Source organism: Oncorhynchus masou, unplaced genomic scaffold, assembly GCF_036934945.1.
Source record: "Oncorhynchus masou masou isolate Uvic2021 unplaced genomic scaffold, UVic_Omas_1.1 unplaced_scaffold_1659, whole genome shotgun sequence".
In the NCBI taxonomy this organism is placed as follows: domain Eukaryota; kingdom Metazoa; phylum Chordata; class Actinopteri; order Salmoniformes; family Salmonidae; genus Oncorhynchus; species Oncorhynchus masou.
Genome location: NW_027006714.1, coordinates 83,689 through 102,739, shown reverse-complemented (window position 1 = coordinate 102,739; position 19,051 = coordinate 83,689). Strand labels below are relative to the sequence as shown.

General features: G+C 46.1%; 1 pseudogene; it reads left to right on the top strand.

Moving 5' to 3' along the window:
• Positions 1-7,050: 7,050 nt before the first annotated feature.
• The window catches only part of LOC135531816 (rootletin-like), an 84,867-nt pseudogene continuing 72,866 nt past the window's right edge, over positions 7,051-19,051 (top strand).

The following is a 19,051-nucleotide window of genomic DNA, read 5'->3' as shown; positions in this document are numbered from 1 at the left end:
GCCCCCCTAGTTTTATCATTGAATTTTGATACAAAATGAGGCTGTTTGGAGTGTTTATATGACTGGATAATAAATAAATTAAATAAATAAATAAATAAAAAAAGTCTACAGAGACTAGAGTCTACAGACTAGAGTCTAAAGAGTCTACATAGCCTCTAGTCTCTGTAGATTCTAGTCTCTGAAGACTCTAGTCTATGTAGACTCTAGTCTCTGTAGGCTATTGTCTATGTAGACTCTAGTCTCTGTAGACTATAGTCTATGTAGACTCTAGTCTCTGTAGACCATAGTCTATGTAGACTCTAGTCTCTGTAGACTCTTTAGACTCTAGTCTGTAGACTCTAGTCTCTGTAGACTCTAGTCTCTATAGACTCTAGTCTCTGTAGACTCTAGACTCTGTAGACTCTAGACTCTGTAGACTATAGTCTCTGTAGACTTTGTAGACTCTATAGACTCTAGTCTCTGTAGACTCTAGTCTCTGTAGACTCTATAGACTCTAGTCTCTGTAGACTCTATAGACTCTAGTCTCTGTAGACTCTAGTCTCTGTAGACTCTAGTCTCTGTAGACTCTAGTCTCTGTAGACTATAGTCTCTGTAGACTCTGTAGACTCTATAGACTCTAGTCTCTGTAGACTCTAGTCTCTGTAGTCTCTCTAGTCTCTGTAGACTCTAGTCTATTTAGTCTCTGTAGACTCTGTAGACTCTAGTCTCTGTAGACTCTAGTCTCTGTAGACTCTGTAGACCCTCGTCTCTGTAGTCTCTCTAGTCTCTGTGGTCTCTGTAGACTCTAGTCTCTGTAGACTCTAGTCTCTGTAGACTCTATAGACTATAGACTCCAGTCTCTGTAGTCTCTCTAGTCTCTGTAGACTCTGTAGACTCTAGTCTCTATAGTCTCTGTAGTCTCTGTCTCTAGTCTCTTTAGTCTATGTAGTCTAGACTGTAGTCTCTGTACTCTAGTCTCTGTAGACTCTGTAGACTCTGTAGTCTCAGTAGACTCTCGTCTCTGTAATCTCTGTAGACTCTAGTCTCTTTTGTCTCTGTAGTCTCTCTGTCGTCTCGGTAGACTCTGTAGACTCTAGTCTCTGTAGTCTCTGTAGACTCTAGTCTCTTTAGTCTCTGTAGACTCTGTAGACTGTAGTCTCTGTAGACTCCTGTCTCTGTAGTCTCTGTAGACTCTAGTCTCTTTAGTCTCTGTAGTCTATGTAGTCTCTGTAGTCTCTGTAGTCTTGGTAGACTCTCGTCTCTGTAGTCTCTGTAGTCTCTGTAGTCTCTGTACTCTAGTCTCTTTAGTCTCTGTAGACTCTGTAGCCTCTAGTCTTTGTAGTCTCTGTAGACTCTAGTCTCTTTAGTCTCTGTAGACTCTTGTCTCTGTAGTCTCTGTAGACTCTAGTCTCTTTAGTCTCTTTAGTCTCTGTTGTCTCTGTAGTCTCGGTAGACTCTCGTCTCTGTAGTCTCTGTAGTCTCTGTAGTCTCTGTAGACTCTGTAGTCTCGGTAGACTCTCATCTCTGTAGTCTCTTTAGACTCTAGTCTCTTTTGTCTCTGTAGTCTCTGTAGTCTCTGTAGTCTCTGTAGTCTCTGTAGACTCTCATCTTTGTAGTCTCTGTAGACTCTAGTCTCTTTAGTCTCTGTAGACTCTTGTCTCTGTAGTCTCTGTAGACTCTAGTCTCTTTAGTCTCTTTAGTCTCTATAGTCTCTGTTGTCTCTGTAGTCTCGGTAGACTCTCGTCTCTGTAGTCTCTGTAGTCTCTCTAGTCTCTGTAGTCTCTGTAGACTCTTGTCTCTTTAGTCTCTGTAGACTCTGTAGACTCTTGTCTCTGTAGTCTCTGTAGACTCTTGTCTCTGTAGTCTCTGTAGACTCTCGTCTCTTTTGTCTCTGTAGTCTCTGTAGTATCTGTAGTCTAGGTAGACTCTCGTCTCTGCAGTCTCTGTAGTCTCTGTAGACTAGTCTTAGTCTCTGTAGTCTCTGTAGTCTCGGTAGACTCTCGTCTCTGTAGTCTCTGTAGACTCTTGTCTCTGTAGTCTCTGTAGACTCTAGTCTCTTTAGTCTCTGTCGTCTTGTAGTCTCTGTAGTCTCTAGACTCTCGTCTCTGTAGTCTCTGTAGACTCTAGTCTCTTTAGTCTCTGTAGTCTCTGTAGTCTCGGTAGATTCTCGTCTCTGTAGTCTCTGTAGTCTCTCTAGTCTCTGTAGTCTCTTTAGTCTCTGTAGACTCTGTAGACTGTAGTCTCTGTAGACTCTTGTCTCTGTAGTCTCTGTAGACTCTTGTCTCTGTAGTCTCTGTTGACTCTCGTCTCTGTAGACTCTAGTCTCTGTAGACTATAGTCTCTGTAGACTCTGTAGACTCTATAGACTCTAGTCTCTGTAGACTCTAGTCTCTGTAGTCTCTCTAGTCTCTGTAGACTCTAGTCTATTTAGTCTCTGTAGACTCTGTAGACTCTAGTCTCTGTAGACTCTAGCCTCTGTAGACTCTGTAGACCCTCGTCTCTGTAGTCTCTCTAGTCTCTGTGGTCTCTGTAGACTCTAGTCTCTGTAGACTCTAGTCTCTGTAGACTCTATAGACTATAGACTCCAGTGTCTGTAGTCTCTCTAGTCTCTGTAGACTCTGTAGACTCTAGTCTCTGTAGACTCTGTAGACCCTCGTCTCTGTAGTCTCTCTAGTCTCTGTGGTCTCTGTAGACTCTAGTCTCTGTAGACTCTAGTCTCTGTAGACTCTATAGACTATAGACTCCAGTGTCTGTAGTCTCTCTAGTCTCTGTAGACTCTGTAGACTCTAGTCTCTAGTCTCTATAGTCTCTGTAGTCTCTGTAGACTCTAGTCTCTTTAGTCTCTGTAGACTCTGTAGACTGTAGTCTCTGTACTCTAGTCTCTGTAGACTCTGTAGACTCTGTAGTCTCGGTAGACTCTCGTCTCTGTAATCTCTGTAGACTCTAGTCTCTTTTGTCTCTGTAGTCTCTGTAGTCTCTGTCGTCTCGGTAGACTCTCGTCTCTGTAGTCTCTCTAGTCTCTGTAGTCTCTGTAGACTCTAGTCTCTGTAGACTCTGTAGACTGTAGTTTCTGTAGACTCCTGTCTCTGTAGTCTCTGTAGACTCTAGTCTCTTTAGTCTCTGTAGTCTATGTAGTCTCTGTAGTCGCTGTAGTCTTGGTAGACTCTCGTCTCTGTAGTCTCTGTAGTCTCTGTAGTCTCTGTACTCTAGTCTCTTTAGTCTCTGTAGACTCTGTAGCCTCTAGTCTCTGTAGTCTCTGTAGACTCTAGTCTCTTTAGTCTCTGTAGACTCTTGTCTCTGTAGTCTCTGTAGACTCTAGTCTCTTTAGTCTCTGTAGTCTCTGTTGTCTCTGTAGTCTCGGTAGACTCTCGTCTCTGTAGTCTCTGTAGTCTCTGTAGTCTCTGTAGACTCTGTAGTCTCGGTAGACTCTCATCTCTGTAGTCTCTTTAGACTCTAGTCTCTTTTGTCTCTGTAGTCTCTGTAGTCTCTGTAGTCTCTGTAGTCTCGGTAGACTCTCATCTTTGTAGTCTCTGTAGACTCTAGTCTCTTTAGTCTCTGTAGACTCTTGTCTCTGTAGTCTCTGTAGACTCTAGTCTCTTTAGTCTCTTTAGTCTCTATAGTCTCTGTTGTCTCTGTAGTCTCGGTAGACTCTCGTCTCTGTAGTCTCTGTAGTCTCTCTAGTCTCTGTAGTCTCTGTAGACTCTTGTCTCTTTATTCTCTGTAGACTCTAAAGACTGTAGTCTCTGTAGACTCTTGTCTCTGTAGTCTCTGTAGACTCTTGTCTCTGTAGTCTCTGTAGACTCTCGTCTCTTTTGTCTCTGTAGTCTCTGTAGTATCTGTAGTCTAGGTAGACTCTCGTCTCTGTAGTCTCTGTAGTCTCTGTAGACTAGTCGCTTTAGTCTCTGTAGTCTCTGTAGTCTCGGTAGACTCTCGTCTCTGTAGTCTCTGTAGACTCTTGTCTCTGTAGTCTCTGTAGACTCTCGTCTCTTTAGTCTCTGTCGTCTCTGTAGTCTCTGTAGTCTCGGTAGACTCTCGTCTCTGTAGTCTCTGTAGACTCTAGTCTCTTTAGTCTCTGTAGTCTCTGTAGTCTCGGTAGATTCTCGTCTCTGTAGTCTCTGTAGTCTCTCTAGTCTCTGTAGTCTCTTTAGTCTCTGTAGACTCTGTAGACTGTAGTCTCTGTAGACTCTTGTCTCTGTAGTCTCTGTAGACTCTTGTCTCTGTAGTCTCTGTTGACTCTCGTCTCTTTAGTCTCTGTAGTCTCTGTAGTATCTGTAGTCTCGGTAGACTCTCGTCTCTGTAGTCTCTGTAGTCTCTGTAGACTCTAGTCGCTTTAGTCTCTGTAGTCTCTGTAGTCTCGGTAGACTCTCGTCTCTGTAGTCTCTGTAGACTCTTGTCTCTGTAGTCTCTGTAGACTCTCGTCTCTTTAGTCTCTGTAGTCTCTGTAGTCTCTGTAGACCCTAGTCTCTGTAGTCTCTGTTGTCTCGGTAGACTCTCGTCTCTGTAGTCTCTGTAGTCTCTGTAGTCTCTGTAGACTCTAGTCTCTTTAGTCTCTGTAGACTCTGTAGACTGTAGTCTCTGTAGACTCTTGTTTCTGTAGTCTCTGTAGACTCTTGTCTCTGTAGTCTCTGTAGACTCTCATCTCTTTAGTCTCTGCAGTCTCTGTAGTCTCTGTAGTCTCTGTAGTCTCTGTAGTCTCGGTAGACTCTCGTCTCTGTAGTCTCTGTAGACTTTAGTCTCTTTAGTCTCTGTAGACTCTGTAGACTGTAGTCTCTGTAGACTCTTGTCTCTGTAGTCTCTGTAGACTCTCATCTCTTTAGTCTCTGCAGTCTCTGTAGTATCTGTAGTCTCTTTAGACTCTCGTCTCTGTAGTCTCTGTAGTCTCTGTAGACTAGTCGCTTTAGTGTCTGTAGTCTCTGTAGTCTCAGTAGACTCTCGTCTCTGTAGTCTCTGTAGACTCTTGTCTCTGTAGTCTCTGTAGACTCTCGTCTCTTTAGTCTCTGTAGTCTCTGTAGTCTCTGTAGTCTCGGTAGACTCTCGTCTCTGTAGTCTCTGTAGACTCTTGTCTCTGTAGACTCTCGTCTCTTTAGTCTCTGTAGTCTCTGTAGTCTCGGTAGACTCTAGTCTCTTTAGTCTCTGTAGTCTCTGTAGTCTCGGTAGACTCTCGTCTCTGTAGTCTCTCTAGTCTCTCTAGTCTCTGTAGTCTCTGTAGACTCTAGTCTATGTAGTCTCTGTTGATTGAAGACTCACGTTGAGCAACTTTCTTTCTTTCCCATGTGGTGGGAATTTCATTCAGAATCCTGTTTGGTCCATTAATCCTCATTCTTTGTGCGTTTCTTTGTTTTGATTTTCAAGCTGTTGTTTCCTGTGAAAACATTCAAAAGGCTGAACAACAAGAAAGACATTCTGGCATTCAGCTCTAGGAACGGACGCTGCAAACAGCCTGTTCAATGTCAAACAGGGGGGTGTTATATTTGTCCTGCTTCACTGCATGTACAAGTGGGTAACCTGTAGAAGTGTGAGGTATGAAATGGAAATGTGTGTTGTTTTTTTTTACATATCCCAACATCCCCCGAGCCACTTTTGGAGAGTGGGGTCACGGCCAGGGATTAGACATTATTGACAGCGACAGGGTTAGGTCCCTTGCTAAAGGGCACAAAGGCTGATTTTTTTTTCACCTAGTCGGCTCAGGGATTCAAACCAACAACCTTTTTCAGTTACTGTCCCAACGCTCTTAACCTCTAGGCTCTCTGATACCCAGCAAACAAAAAATTGGTTCTGTGAATGTTCACAGAACATTCGTTAGGTTGCGGCAAATGTTCTCATAACACAAAAAAAAACTATCCATTCATGCTGACGTTACAAGAACATGTTTTGTCTGTTCTTTTAAAAGGTTCACAGAATGTTGTTCTTTTAATAAAAGGTTCACAGAATGTTTCTGTAGTTTGTGAAAAAATTGTGGGGATATGACAAGGGATAGGTTTCCAAAACACTAAAACTGTCCAGTTGTGTTGACAGTCAGATAATGTTCATATCAGGTTGCAGAAACTAAAGAGAAGCCTTTGATGTTGCAATAATGTTGACAGAACAGCCTTTCTGAGTTCTTTAAAGGTTCCCAGAATATTTTATTAGGGCTACATTACAAGTTTCCCAAAACACTCAGTTTTGATGACATTTATACAACGTTTAAAAGTTAGGTTGCACAGCACATTCCTATAATGTTGTAAGAATGTTGGCATAACACCTGGTCTAAGTTATTTAAAGGTTCACAGAACGTTTAATGAAGTCATGGAAGTTGTCTGGGATGTCGCAAAAATATTATTGAAATGTTCACAGAATTTGCACAGAACATTCCCACAATATTCCACAGTTTTTATGATGTTCGTAGCTCATATTTATTTTAAATGTAACATCATATTCTATTTAGGTTGCCTTGGAGGGCCTCAGAACATTTCAAGATCATTTGGAAAATGTTATATTTAAGTTTGACCTAATATTACCACAACATTCTCAGTGTACAAATCTGTATCTCCATAAAGCAGATTGGATAACAAACCCATTATGTTTCTCTTCAGATTTAATTACATTCATATTTCAGGTCATATTTCAGGTCATATTTCAGGTGTGTAGGATCACTACAAGGGAATATAGATAAAGTGCAAGGGGGGTTCAAAATCAAAAGTAACAGTCAGTATCTGGTGTGGCCACCAGCTGCATTAAGTACTGCAGTGCATCTCCTCCTCATGGACTGCACCAGATTTGCCAGTTCTTGCTGTGAGATGTTACCCCACTCTTCCACCAAGGCACCCTGTAAGCATTGAGATTGCCTGCAATGACAACAAGCTTAGTCCGATGATGCTTTGACAAATCAAATCAAATTTATTGATATGTCAAAGTGCTGTACAGAAAGCCAACCTAAAACCCCAAACAGCAAGCAATGCAGGTGTAGAAGCACGGTGGCTAGGAAAAACTCCCTAGAAAGGCCAAAACCTAGGAAGAAACCTATAGAGGAACCAGGCTATGAGGGGTGGCCAGTCCTCTTCTGGCTGTGCCGGGTGGAGATTATAACAGAACATGGCCAAGACCACAACGGACCCTCCACCTCCAAATCGATCCCGCTCCAGAGTACAGGCCTCTGTGTATTCCTTCCTCCTTAAACGTAAATCCGACCATCACCCGGGAATCCGACCAAAACCACGACTCGTCAGTGAAGAGCACTTTCTGCCAGTCCTGCCTGGTCCAGTGACGGTGGGTTTGTGCCCATAAGTGACGTTGTTGCCGGTGATGTCTGGTGAGGACCTGCCTTACAACAGGCCTACAAGCCCTGAGTCCAGCCTCTCTCAGCCTACTGCGGACAGGCTAAGCACTTAAGGAGGGATTGTGCGTTCCTGGTGTAACTCGGGCAGTTGTTGTTGCCATCCTGTACACTGGTCCCACAGGTGTGATGTTCATTGATGTACCAATCCTGTGCAGGTGTTGTTACACTGGTGGACTGTTTACTCGTGGTCTGCCACTGCGAGGACGATCGTGGTCCTGTCCGTCTTGTCTCCCTGTATCGCTTTCTTAGACGTCTCACAGAACGGACATTGCAATGTATTGCTCTGGCCACATCTGCAGTCCTCATGCCTCCTTGCAGCATGACTAAGGCACGTTCTCGCAGATGAGCAGGGACCCTTTGCATCTTTCTTTTGGTGTTTTTCAGAGTCGGTAGAAAGGCCTCTTTAGTGTCCTAAGTTCATAACTGTGACCTTAATTGCCTACCGTCTGTAAGCTGTTAGTGTCTTTCCAACCGTTCGACAGGTGCATGTTCATTAATTGTTTATGGTTCATTGAACCAGCATGGGAAACAGTGTTTAAACCCTTTACAATGAATATCTGTGAAGTTATTTTGATTTTACGAATTATCTTTGAAAGACGGTCCTGAAAAAGGGACCTTTTTTTACTGAGTTTATGTTTACCAAAATAAATTCAGGTTCAACACAATAATCCTTTATTGATTAAAAGATCCAATATTGTCACTGCCGTCGTCGGAATGAGACCAAGGTGCAGCGTGGTGAGCGTACATTTTATTTTATTAGTTAAAATGTCACCAACAAAACAAGAATTAACAAAAACGACCGTGAAGCTTACAAGGGCTATAGTACCCCTAACAAAGTCAACTACTCACACTGAAAGGAGGGGAAAAGGGCTACCTAAGTATGATTCCCAATCAGAGACAACGATAGACAGCCGGCCAAAACATAGAAATAAAGAAACATAGAAAACAAAACAGAATGCCCACCGCACATCACACCCTGACCTAACCAAATAGAGAAATAAAACGTCTCTCTAATGTCAGGGCGTGACAAAGACAGACATTTTTTTTAAATCTCAAAATCAAATTTTTTCTGGGTGGCAATTAAGTACCTTCAAATTGTTCATAATCATAATTTTGGAAAGAGAGGGTCCAGATTGTCTAGCCCGGCTGATTTGTAGGAGTCCAGATTTTGCAGTTCTTTCAGACCATCAGCTATCTGGATTTGGGGGAAGGAGAAATGGGAAGGCTTGGGCAAGTTGCTGTGGGGGGCGCAGGGCTGTTGACCGGGGTAGGGGTAGCCAGGTGGAAAGAATGGCCAGCCGTAGATTCTCAATTATCGCGGATTTATTGATGGTGACAGTGTTTCCTAGCTTCATTGCAGTGGGCAGCTGGGAGGAGGTGCCCTTAATCTCCATGGACCCAGAAGTAGACAGCCTATCAAGAGGATGGGTGAAGGGAAGGTGAATAACACAGCTACCAGTATTTCCCGGGGTTAGTTATGTCTGAGAAGGTTTAACAAGGAAGCATGGATTTCCTGATTGACCGCACTGCCACAGTGACCGTACTGCCATGGCGACCATACTGCCATGGCGACCACACTGCCATAGGCTATAAGAGAGCTTCCCTGGTGTTGCAGAGGATGGCTTTGGTTACCAGATAATGCAGCTTCCAAACTCCACAGATTGTGCAGATTGTCAACGTTTAACGTCTATGGTTGTGTTTGACTGAATAAATACTGTTCAAATGTCCTATGAATTAAATGATGATTAATTTTAATTTGTAAAGCACTTTTCTGATACCCAAGGCGCTGAAGAATAAAAAAATAAAAAATAAAAATGTTATATAAATAATAAAAATAATATATAAAATCTAAAAACACAGAACACAAACAACAATCAAAGCTACATCCGGGTGTCATCATATCTGGAGAACAGAATTAACAAAAGGACATTTTTAAAGCTCTTCTGAACAGATCGGTCTTCAGCTGTGTTTTAAAGGAGGACAGAGACTCTGCAGCCCTGATAGTGTCTGGAAGTGGCAGGTTGGAGATGGATTCAGTAAGCTGGGCTGTATTTCTAGTTTTCAGACTCCTAAATTGAAAGGAGAGGTGTCTTGGGCCAAGTGTCTAGTGGAATAACTAGAATAAAGGGGGATGAGTTTAAGGTCGGACAGCCCCTGACATATTTGGCGAGATCCACGCCTGTGGTAATGACCAGGTCCATCGTTTGCCTATTTTTTTTCCACGTTCTGTTGGGAGTCCAAAATTGCCCAGGACATCTACCAGGCCGGTAGAGAGACAGCAGTCAGGGAGTTGACATGTATGTTGAAATCACCAAACATTAGCATAGCAAGGCTGAAGGTGCTTAGGAGGGTTAGTTACTCAGATTTAACGAGAATGTCAGAGTTGAGTGTTTCGGAGGCCGATAAATCAGCACAGCCAGTGATTTTGAAAGCCAAGATAAGAGAGGCCGGTACTGGAGTACACTTCACAGTGCAGTCAGTCCTGCAGACTTCAGCCAATCTGCCAACCCATCCAGATGTGTGAGAACACTCTAGGTAGGTCTACCCAGATGGAGTGCATTGGTTTATTGTCTAGGTAGGTCTACCCAGATGGAGTGCATTGGTTTATTGTCTAGGTAGGTCTAGCTAGATGGAGTGCATTGGTTGACGGTCTAGGTAGGTCTAGCTAGATGGAGTGCATTGGTTGACGGTCTAGCTAGATGGAGTCTTGGTTGAGGTCTAGCTAGATGGAGTGCATTGGTTGACGGTCTAGGTAGGTCTACCCAGATGGAGTGCATTGGTTGACGGTCTAGGTAGGTCTAGCTAGATGGAGTGCATTGGTTGACGGTCTCATTGGTTGACGGTCTAGGTAGGTCTAGCTAGATGGAGTGCATTGGTTGACGGTCTTGGTAGGTCTAGCTAGATGGAGTGCATTGGTTGACTGTCTAGGTAGGTCTAGCTAGATGGAGTGCATTGGTTGACGGTCTTGGTAGGTCTAGCTAGATGGAGTGCATTGGTTGACGGTCTAGGTAGGTCTACCCAGATGGAGTGCATTGGTTGACGGTCTAGGTAGGTCTAGCTAGATGGAGTGCATTGGTTGACGGTCTAGGTAGGTCTAGCTAGATGGAGTGCATTGGTTGACTGTCTAGGTAGGTCTAGCTAGATGGAGTGCATTGGTTGACGGTCTAGGTAGGTCTAGCTAGATGGAGTGCATTGGTTGACGGTCTAGGTAGATGGAGTGCATTGGTTGACGGTCTAGCTAGATGGAGTGCATTGACTGTCTAGGTAGGTCTAGCTACGGTGCATTAGTTGACGGTCTAGCTAGATGGAGTGCATTGGTTGACGGTCTAGGTAGGTCTAGCCAGATGGAGTGCATTGGTTGACTGTCTAGGTAGATGGAGTGCATTGGTTGACGGTCTAGGTAGGTCTACCCAGATGGAGTGCATTGGTTGACGGTCTAGCTAGATGGAGTGCATTGGTTGACGGTCTAGCTAGATGGAGTGCATTGGTTGACGGTCTAGCTAGATGGAGTACATTGGTTGACGGTCTAGGTAGGTCTAGCTAGATGGAGTGCATTGGTCTAGCTTGACGGTCTAGCTAGATGGAGTGCATTGGTTGACGGTCTAGGTAGGTCTAGCTAGATGGAGTGCATTGGTTGACGGTCTAGGTAGGTCTAGCTAGATGGAGTGCATTGGTTGACGGTCTAGCTAGATGGAGTGCATTGGTTGACGGTCTAGGTAGGTCTAGCTAGATGGAGTGCATTGGTTGACGGTCTAGCTAGATGGAGTGCATTGGTTGACGGTCTAGCTAGATGGAGTGCATTGGTTGACGGTCTAGCTAGATGGAGTACATTGGTTGACGGTCTAGGTAGGTCTAGCTAGATGGAGTGCATTGGTTGACGGTCTAGCTAGATGGAGTGCATTGGTTGACGGTCTAGGTAGGTCTAGCTAGATGGAGTGCATTGGTTGACGGTCTAGGTAGGTCTAGCTAGATGGAGTGCATTGGTTGACGGTCTAGGTAGGTCTAGCTAGATGGAGTGCATTGGTTGACGGTCTTGGTAGGTCTAGCTAGATGGAGTGCATTGGTTGACGGTCTAGGTAGGTCTAGCTAGATGGAGTGCATTGGTTGACGGTCTAGCTAGATGGAGTGCATTGGTTGACGGTCTAGGTAGGTCTAGCTAGATGGAGTGCATTGGTTGTAGGTCTAGCTAGATGGAGTGCATTGGTTGACGGTCTAGGTAGGTCTAGCTAGATGGAGTGCATTGGTTGACGGTCTAGGTAGGTCTACCTAGATGGAGTGCATTGGTTGACGGTCTAGGTAGGTCTAGCTAGATGGAGTGCATTGGTTGACGGTCTAGGTAGGTCTAGCTAGATGGAGTGCATTGGTTGACGGTCTAGGTAGGTCTAGCTAGATGGAGTGCATTGGTTGACGGTCTAGGTAGGTCTAGCTAGATGGAGTGCATTGGTTGACTGTCTAGGTAGGTCTAGCTAGATGGAGTGCATTGGTTGACGGTTGGACGGTCTAGCTAGATGGAGTGCATTGGTTGACGGTCTAGGTAGGTCTAGCTAGATGGAGTGCATTGGTTGACTGTCTAGGTAGGTCTACCCAGATGGAGTGCATTGGTTGACGGTCTAGGTAGGTCTACCCAGATGGAGTGCATTGGTTGACGGTCTAGCTAGATGGAGTGCATTGGTTGACGGTCTAGGTAGGTCTAGCTAGATGGAGTGCATTGGTTGACGGTCTTGGTAGGTCTAGCTAGATGGAGTGCATTGGTTGACGGTCTAGGTAGGTCTAGCTAGATGGAGTGCATTGGTTGACGGTCTAGCTAGATGGAGTGCATTGGTTGACGGTCTAGGTAGGTCTAGCTAGATGAAGTGCATTGGTTGACTGTCTAGCTAGATGGAGTGCATTGGTTGACGGTCTAGGTAGGTCTACCCAGATGGAGTGCATTGGTTGACGGTCTAGGTAGATGGAGTGCATTGGTTGACGGTCTATGTAGGTCTAGCTAGATGGAGTGCATTGGTTGACGGTCTAGCTAGATGGAGTGCATTGGTTGACGGTCTAGGTAGGTCTAGCTAGATGGACTGCATTGGTTGACGGTCTAGCTAGATGGAGTGCATTGGTTGACTGTCTAGGTAGGTCTAGCTAGATGGAGTGCATTGGTTGACGGTCTAGGTAGGTCTAGCTAGATGGAGTGGTTGGTTGATGTCATTGGTGACGGTCTAGCTAGATGGAGTGCATTGGTTGACGGTCTAGGTAGGTCTATCCAGATGGAGTGCATTGGTTGACGGTCTAGGTAGGTCTAGCTAGATGGAGTGACGGTCTAGCTAGATGGAGTGCATTGGTTGACGGTCTATGTAGGTCTAGCTAGATGGAGTGCATTGGTTGACGGTCTAGCTAGATGGAGTGCATTGGTTGACGGTCTAGGTAGGTCTAGCTAGATGGAGTGCATTGGTTGACGGTCTAGCTAGATGGAGTGCATTGGTTGACTGTCTAGGTAGGTCTAGCTAGATGGAGTGCATTGGTTGACGGTCTAGGTAGGTCTAGCTAGATGGAGTGCATTGGTTGACGGTCTAGGTAGGTCTAGCTAGATGGAGTGCATTGGTTGACGGTCTAGGTAGGTCTAGCTAGATGGAGTGCATTGGTTGACTGTCTAGGTAGGTCTAGCTAGATGGAGTGCATTGGTTGACGGTCTAGCTAGATGGAGTGCATTGGTTGACGGTCTAGGTAGGTCTAGCTAGATGAAGTGCATTGGTTGACTGTCTAGGTAGGTCTAGCTAGATGGAGTGCAGATGGAGTGCATTGGTTGACGGTCTAGGTAGGTCTAGCTAGATGGAGTGCATTGGTTGACGGTCTAGCTAGATGGAGTGCATTGGTTGACGGTCTAGGTAGGTCTAGCTAGATGGAGTGCATTGGTTGACTAGATGGAGTGCATTGGGTCTAGCTAGATGGAGTGCATTGGTTGACGGTCTAGGTAGGTCTAGCTAGATGGAGTGCATTGGTTGACGGTCTAGGTAGGTCTAGCTAGATGGAGTGCATTGGTTGACTGTCTTGGTAGGTCTAGCTAGATGGAGTGCATTGGTTGACGGTCTAGGTAGGTCTAGCTAGATGGAGTGCATTGGTTGACTGTCTAGGTAGGTCTAGCTAGATGGAGTGCATTGGTTGACGGTCTAGGTAGGTCTAGCTAGATGGAGTGCATTGGTTGACGGTCTGGTAGGTCTAGCTAGATGGAGTGCATTGGTTGACGGTCTAGGTAGGTCTAGCTAGATGGAGTGCATTGGTTGACGGTCTAGCTAGATGGAGTGCAGGTAGGTCTAGCTAGATGGAGTGCATTGGTTGACGGTCTAGGTAGGTCTAGCTAGATGGAGTGCATTGGTTGACTAGGTAGGTCTAGCTAGATGGAGTGCATTGGTTGACGGTAGCTGCATTGGTTAGGTCTAGCTAGATGGAGTGCATTGGTTGACGGTCTAGGTAGGTCTAGCTAGATGGAGTGCATTGGTTGACTGTCTAGGTAGGTCTAGCTAGATGGAGTGCATTGGTTGACTGTCTAGGTAGGTCTAGCTAGATGGAGTGCATTGGTTGACGGTCTAGGTAGGTCTAGCTAGATGGAGTGCATTGGTTGACGGTCGGTCTAGCTAGATGGAGTGCATTGGTTGACGGTCTAGGTAGGTCTAGCTAGATGGAGTGCATTGGTTGACGGTCTAGGTAGGTCTAGCTAGATGGAGTGCATTGGTTGACGGTCTAGGTAGGTCTAGCTAGATGTTGACGGTCTAGGTAGGTCTAGCTAGATGAAGTGCATTGGTTGACGGTCTTGGTAGGTCTAGCTAGATGGAGTGCATTGGTTGACGGTCTAGCTAGATGGAGTGCATTGGTTGACGGTCTAGGTAGGTCTAGCTAGATGGAGTGCATTGGTTGACGGTCTAGTCTAGATGGAGTGCATTGGTTGACGGTCTAGGTAGGTCTAGCTAGATGAAGTGCATTGGTTGACGGTCTAGGTAGGTCTAGCTAGATGGAGTGCATTGGTTGACGGTCTAGGTAGGTCTAGCTAGATGGAGTGCATTGGTTGACGGTCTAGGTAGGTCTAGCTAGATGGAGTGCATTGGTTGACGGTCTAGCTAGATGGAGTGCATTGGTTGACGGTCTAGGTAGGTCTAGCTAGATGAAGTGCATTGGTTGACTGTCTAGGTAGGTCTAGCTAGATGGAGTGCATTGGTTGACGGTCTAGGTAGGTCTAGCTAGATGGAGTGCATTGGTTGACGGTCTAGGTAGGTCTAGCTAGATGGAGTGCATTGGTTGACGGTCTAGGTAGATGGAGTGCATTGGTTGACGGTCTAGGTAGGTCTAGCTAGATGGAGTGCATTGGTTGACGGTCTAGGTAGGTCTAGCTAGATGGAGTGCATTGGTTGACGGTCTAGGTAGGTCTAGCTAGATGAAGTGCATTGGTTGACTGTCTAGGTAGGTCTAGCTAGATGGAGTGCATTGGTTGACGGTCTAGCTAGATGGAGTGCATTGGTTGACGGTCTAGGTAGGTCTAGCTAGATGGAGTGCATTGGTTGACGGTCTAGGTAGGTCTAGCTAGATGGAGTGCATTGGTTGACGGTCTAGGTAGGTCTAGCTAGATGGAGTGCATTGGTTGACGGTCTAGGTAGGTCTAGCTAGATGGAGTGCATTGGTTGACGGTCTAGGTGCATTGGTTGACGGTCTAGCTAGATGGAGTGCATTGGTTGACTGTCTAGGTAGGTCTAGCTAGATGGAGTGCATTGGTTGACGGTCTAGGTAGGTCTAGGCTACCCAGATGGAGTGCATTGGTTGACGGTCTAGGTAGGTCTAGCTAGATGGAGTGCATTGGTTGACGGTCTAGGTAGGTCTAGCTAGATGGAGTGCATTGGTTGACTGTCTAGGTAGGTCTAGCTAGATGGAGTGCATTGGTTGACGGTCTAGGTAGGTCTAGCTAGATGGAGTGCATTGGTTGACGGTCTAGGTAGGTCTAGCTAGATGGAGTGCATTGGTTGACGGTCTAGGTAGGTCTAGCTAGATGGAGTGCATTGGTTGACGGTCTAGGTAGGTCTACCCAGATGGAGTGCATTGGTTGACGGTCTAGCTAGATGGAGTGCATTGGTTGACGGTCTAGGTAGGTCTAGCTAGATGGAGTGCATTGGTTGACGGTCTAGGTAGGTCTAGCTAGATGGAGTGCATTGGTTGACGGTCTAGGTAGGTCTAGCTAGATGGAGTGCATTGGTTGACGGTCTAGCTAGATGGGAGTGCATTGGTTGACGGTCTAGGTAGGTCTAGCTAGATGGAGTGCATTGGTTGACGGTCTAGGTAGGTCTAGCTAGATGGAGTGCATTGGTTGACGGTCTAGGTAGGTCTAGCTAGATGGAGTGCATTGGTTGACGGTCTAGGTAGGTCTAGCTAGATGGAGTGCATTGGTTGACGGTCTAGGTAGGTCTACCCAGATGGAGTGCATTGGTTGGGAGAAATGTAGGTCTGGGCTAGATGGAGTGTCATTGAGGTTGAGGAAGTCTAGACTTCTATCAATGAGGATGTTGTTCAGTAGTAAATGTCCTGTGAGTTGATGGTTATCGGTCTATAGGTTCTCAAATGCAGATTTCCAATGGTTCCTTTAAGTAGCTACAAAAGTACGTGCTGAAGATGTTGTGGTATCGACTGGACAGCTTAGGTTTATCCTAGAAGAACTTTTGTCTAGGAATGTTCTGGGAACTTTAACAAGAGCAATGTTGGTTTGCTGGGAAAAACATTACTGGTACGTTGGTTGATTGTCTAGGAACCCGATGTCTATGTTTGGGGAACGTTCAGTGGTGGCTGTCACAGATGACTTAAGAGTCTATAGCTATAGTAGAGGTTAGAAAGCACCCATCTCCCTCCTAACTCCTTCCTGTCTCCCTCCCATGACCTGTCTCCCTCCTGTCTCTCCCTCCTGTCTCCTCCCATGATGTCTCCCTCCTGATGACCTGCATTGTCCTCCTGTCTCCTTGACCTGTCTCCCTCCTGTCTCCCTCCCATGACCTGTCTCCCTCTTGTCTCCCTCCTGTCTCCCTCCTATGACCTGTCTGCCTCCTGGTTCCTGTCTGTCTAGGTGACCTGTCTCCCTCCCATGACCTGTCTCCCTCCTGTCTCCCTCCTGTCTCCCTTGACCTGTCTCCCTCCTGTCTCCCTCCCATGACCTGTCTCCCTCCCATGACCTGTCTCCCTCCTGCCTCCCTCCTGCCTCCCTCCTGTCTCCCTCCTGCCTCCCATGACCTGTCTCCCTCCTGTCTCCCTCCCATGACCTGTCTCCCTCCTGCCTCCCTCTTGTCTCCCTCCTGCCTCCCTCCTGTCTCCCTCCTGTCTCCCTCCCATGACCTGTCTCCCTCTTGCCTCCCTCCTGCCTCCCTCCTGTCTCCCTCCTGTCTCCCTCCCATGACCTGTCTCCCTCCTGCCTCCCTCCCCAGACGTGTGCCTTCCGGGTGGGTCGTGAGCAGGCTCGTGTGAGGGCCCTGTGGCGCCAGGCAGCCTCCCTACGGAGCACCTTCACCCAGCTCAGGACCTTCGCTGACAGGTGAGTGTGGCGACCTTGTCAGACCCCCTCTAGGAACCTGACCGGAACCCATGACACCCCCTCTAGGAACCTGACCGGAACCCTTGACACCCCCTCTAGGAACCTGACAGGAACCCTTGACACCCCCCTCTACCGGAACCTGACCGGAACCCTTGACACCCCTCTAGGAACCTGACAGGAACCCTTGACACCCCCTCCAGGAACCTGACCGGAACCCTTGACACCCCCTCTAGGAACCTGACAGGAACCCTTGACACCCCCTCCAGGAACCTGACCGGAACCCTTGACACCCCCTCTAGGAACCTGACAGGAACCCTTGACACCCCCTCCAGGAACCTGGAACCCTTGACACCCCTCTAGGAACCTGACAGGAACCCTTGACACCCCCTCTAGGAACCTGACAGGAACCCATGACACCTCTAGGAACCTGACAGGAACCATTGACACCCTCTAGGAACCTGACAGGAACCCTTGACACCCCCTCCAGGAACCTGACCGGAACCCTTGACACCCCCTCCAGGATAAAGGCCCGAACGCAGCTGAAGTTGAACACTGGGCTTTAGTTGTGTATAAACATGTATAATGTATAAACACCAACAAAAGTTGAGTAATTAGCCGTAAACGTACACTGCTCCGCTCGCGGACAGAAATACCTCGTGTTTGAGGTTCGGAGTCAAACGTGAAACAGTGCCCAGTTCAACGTGAGCTGCAGGCTTATGGAGCTTAAGTCCTAAAGGCAGAATCCATCTTGTCCTCAATAGGATACAACAGTCCCTTTTTCCTAATGAAAAACCACTGGGCCACAACTTCAAAACTAAAGACTTTAAGTCTGTTTTCTGTTTTCTTGCAAACAATACTTACCAGTTATGGATGCTTTCCAATGGTTACCATGTTCCTCTGTCTGTAGGAGTCTGTCATACATTAACCATGTTCCTCTGTCTCTGGTAGTCTGTCATACATTAACCATGTTCCTCTGTCTGTAGGAGTCTGTCATACATTAACCATGTTCCTCTGTCTCTGGTAGTCTGACATACATTAACCATGTTCCTCTGTCTGTAGGAGTCTGTCATACATTAACCATGTTCCTCTGTCTCTGGTAGTCTGTCATACATTAACCATGTTCCTCTGTCTCTGGAGTCTGTCATACATTAACCATGTTCCTCTTTCTGTAGGAGTCTGTCATACATTAACCATGTTCCTCTGTCTCTTGTAGTCTGTCATACATTAACCATGTTCCTCTGTCTCTGGTAGTCTGTCATACATTAACCATGTTCCTCTGTCTCTGGTAGTCTGTCATACATTAACCATGTTCCTCTGTCTGTAGGAGTCTGTCATACATTAACCATGTTCCTCTGTCTCTGGTAGTCTGACATACATTAACCATGTTCCTCTGTCTGTAGGAGTCTGTCATACATTAACCATGTTCCTCTGTCTCTGGTAGTCTGTCATACATTAACCATGTTCCTCTGTCTCTGGTAGTCTGTCATACATTAACCATGTTCCTCTGTCTCTGGTAGTCTGTCATACATTAACCATGTTCCTCTGTCTCTGGTAGTCTGTCATACATTAACCATGTTCCTCTGTCTGTAGGAGTCTGTCATACATTAACCATGTTCCTCTGTCTGTAGGAGTCTGTCATACATTAACCATGTTCCTCTGTCTCTGGTAGTCTGTCATACATTAACCATGTTCCTCTGTCTCTGGTAGTCTGTCATACATTAACCATGTTCCTCTGTCTCTGGTAGTCTGTCATACATTAACCATGTTCCTCTGTCTCTGGTAGTCTGTCATACATTAACCATGTTCCTCTGTCTCTGGTAGTCTGTCATACATTAACCATGTTCCTCTGTCTGTAGGAGTCTGTCATACATTAACCATGTTCCTCTGTCTGTAGGAGTCTGTCATACATTAACCATGTTCCTCTGTCTCTGGTAGTCTGTCATACATTAACCATGTTCCTCTGTCTCTGGTAGTCTGTCATACATTAACCATGTTCCTCTGTCTCTGGTAGTCTGTCATACATTAACCATGTTCCTCTGTCTCTGGGAGTCTGACATACATTAACCATGTTCCTCTGTCTGTAGGAGTCTGTCATACATTAACCATGTTCCTCTGTCTCTGGTAGTCTGTCTTACATTAACCATGTTCCTCTGTCTGTAGGAGTCTGCCATACATTAACCATGTTCCTCTGTCTCTGGTAGTCTGTCATACATTAACCA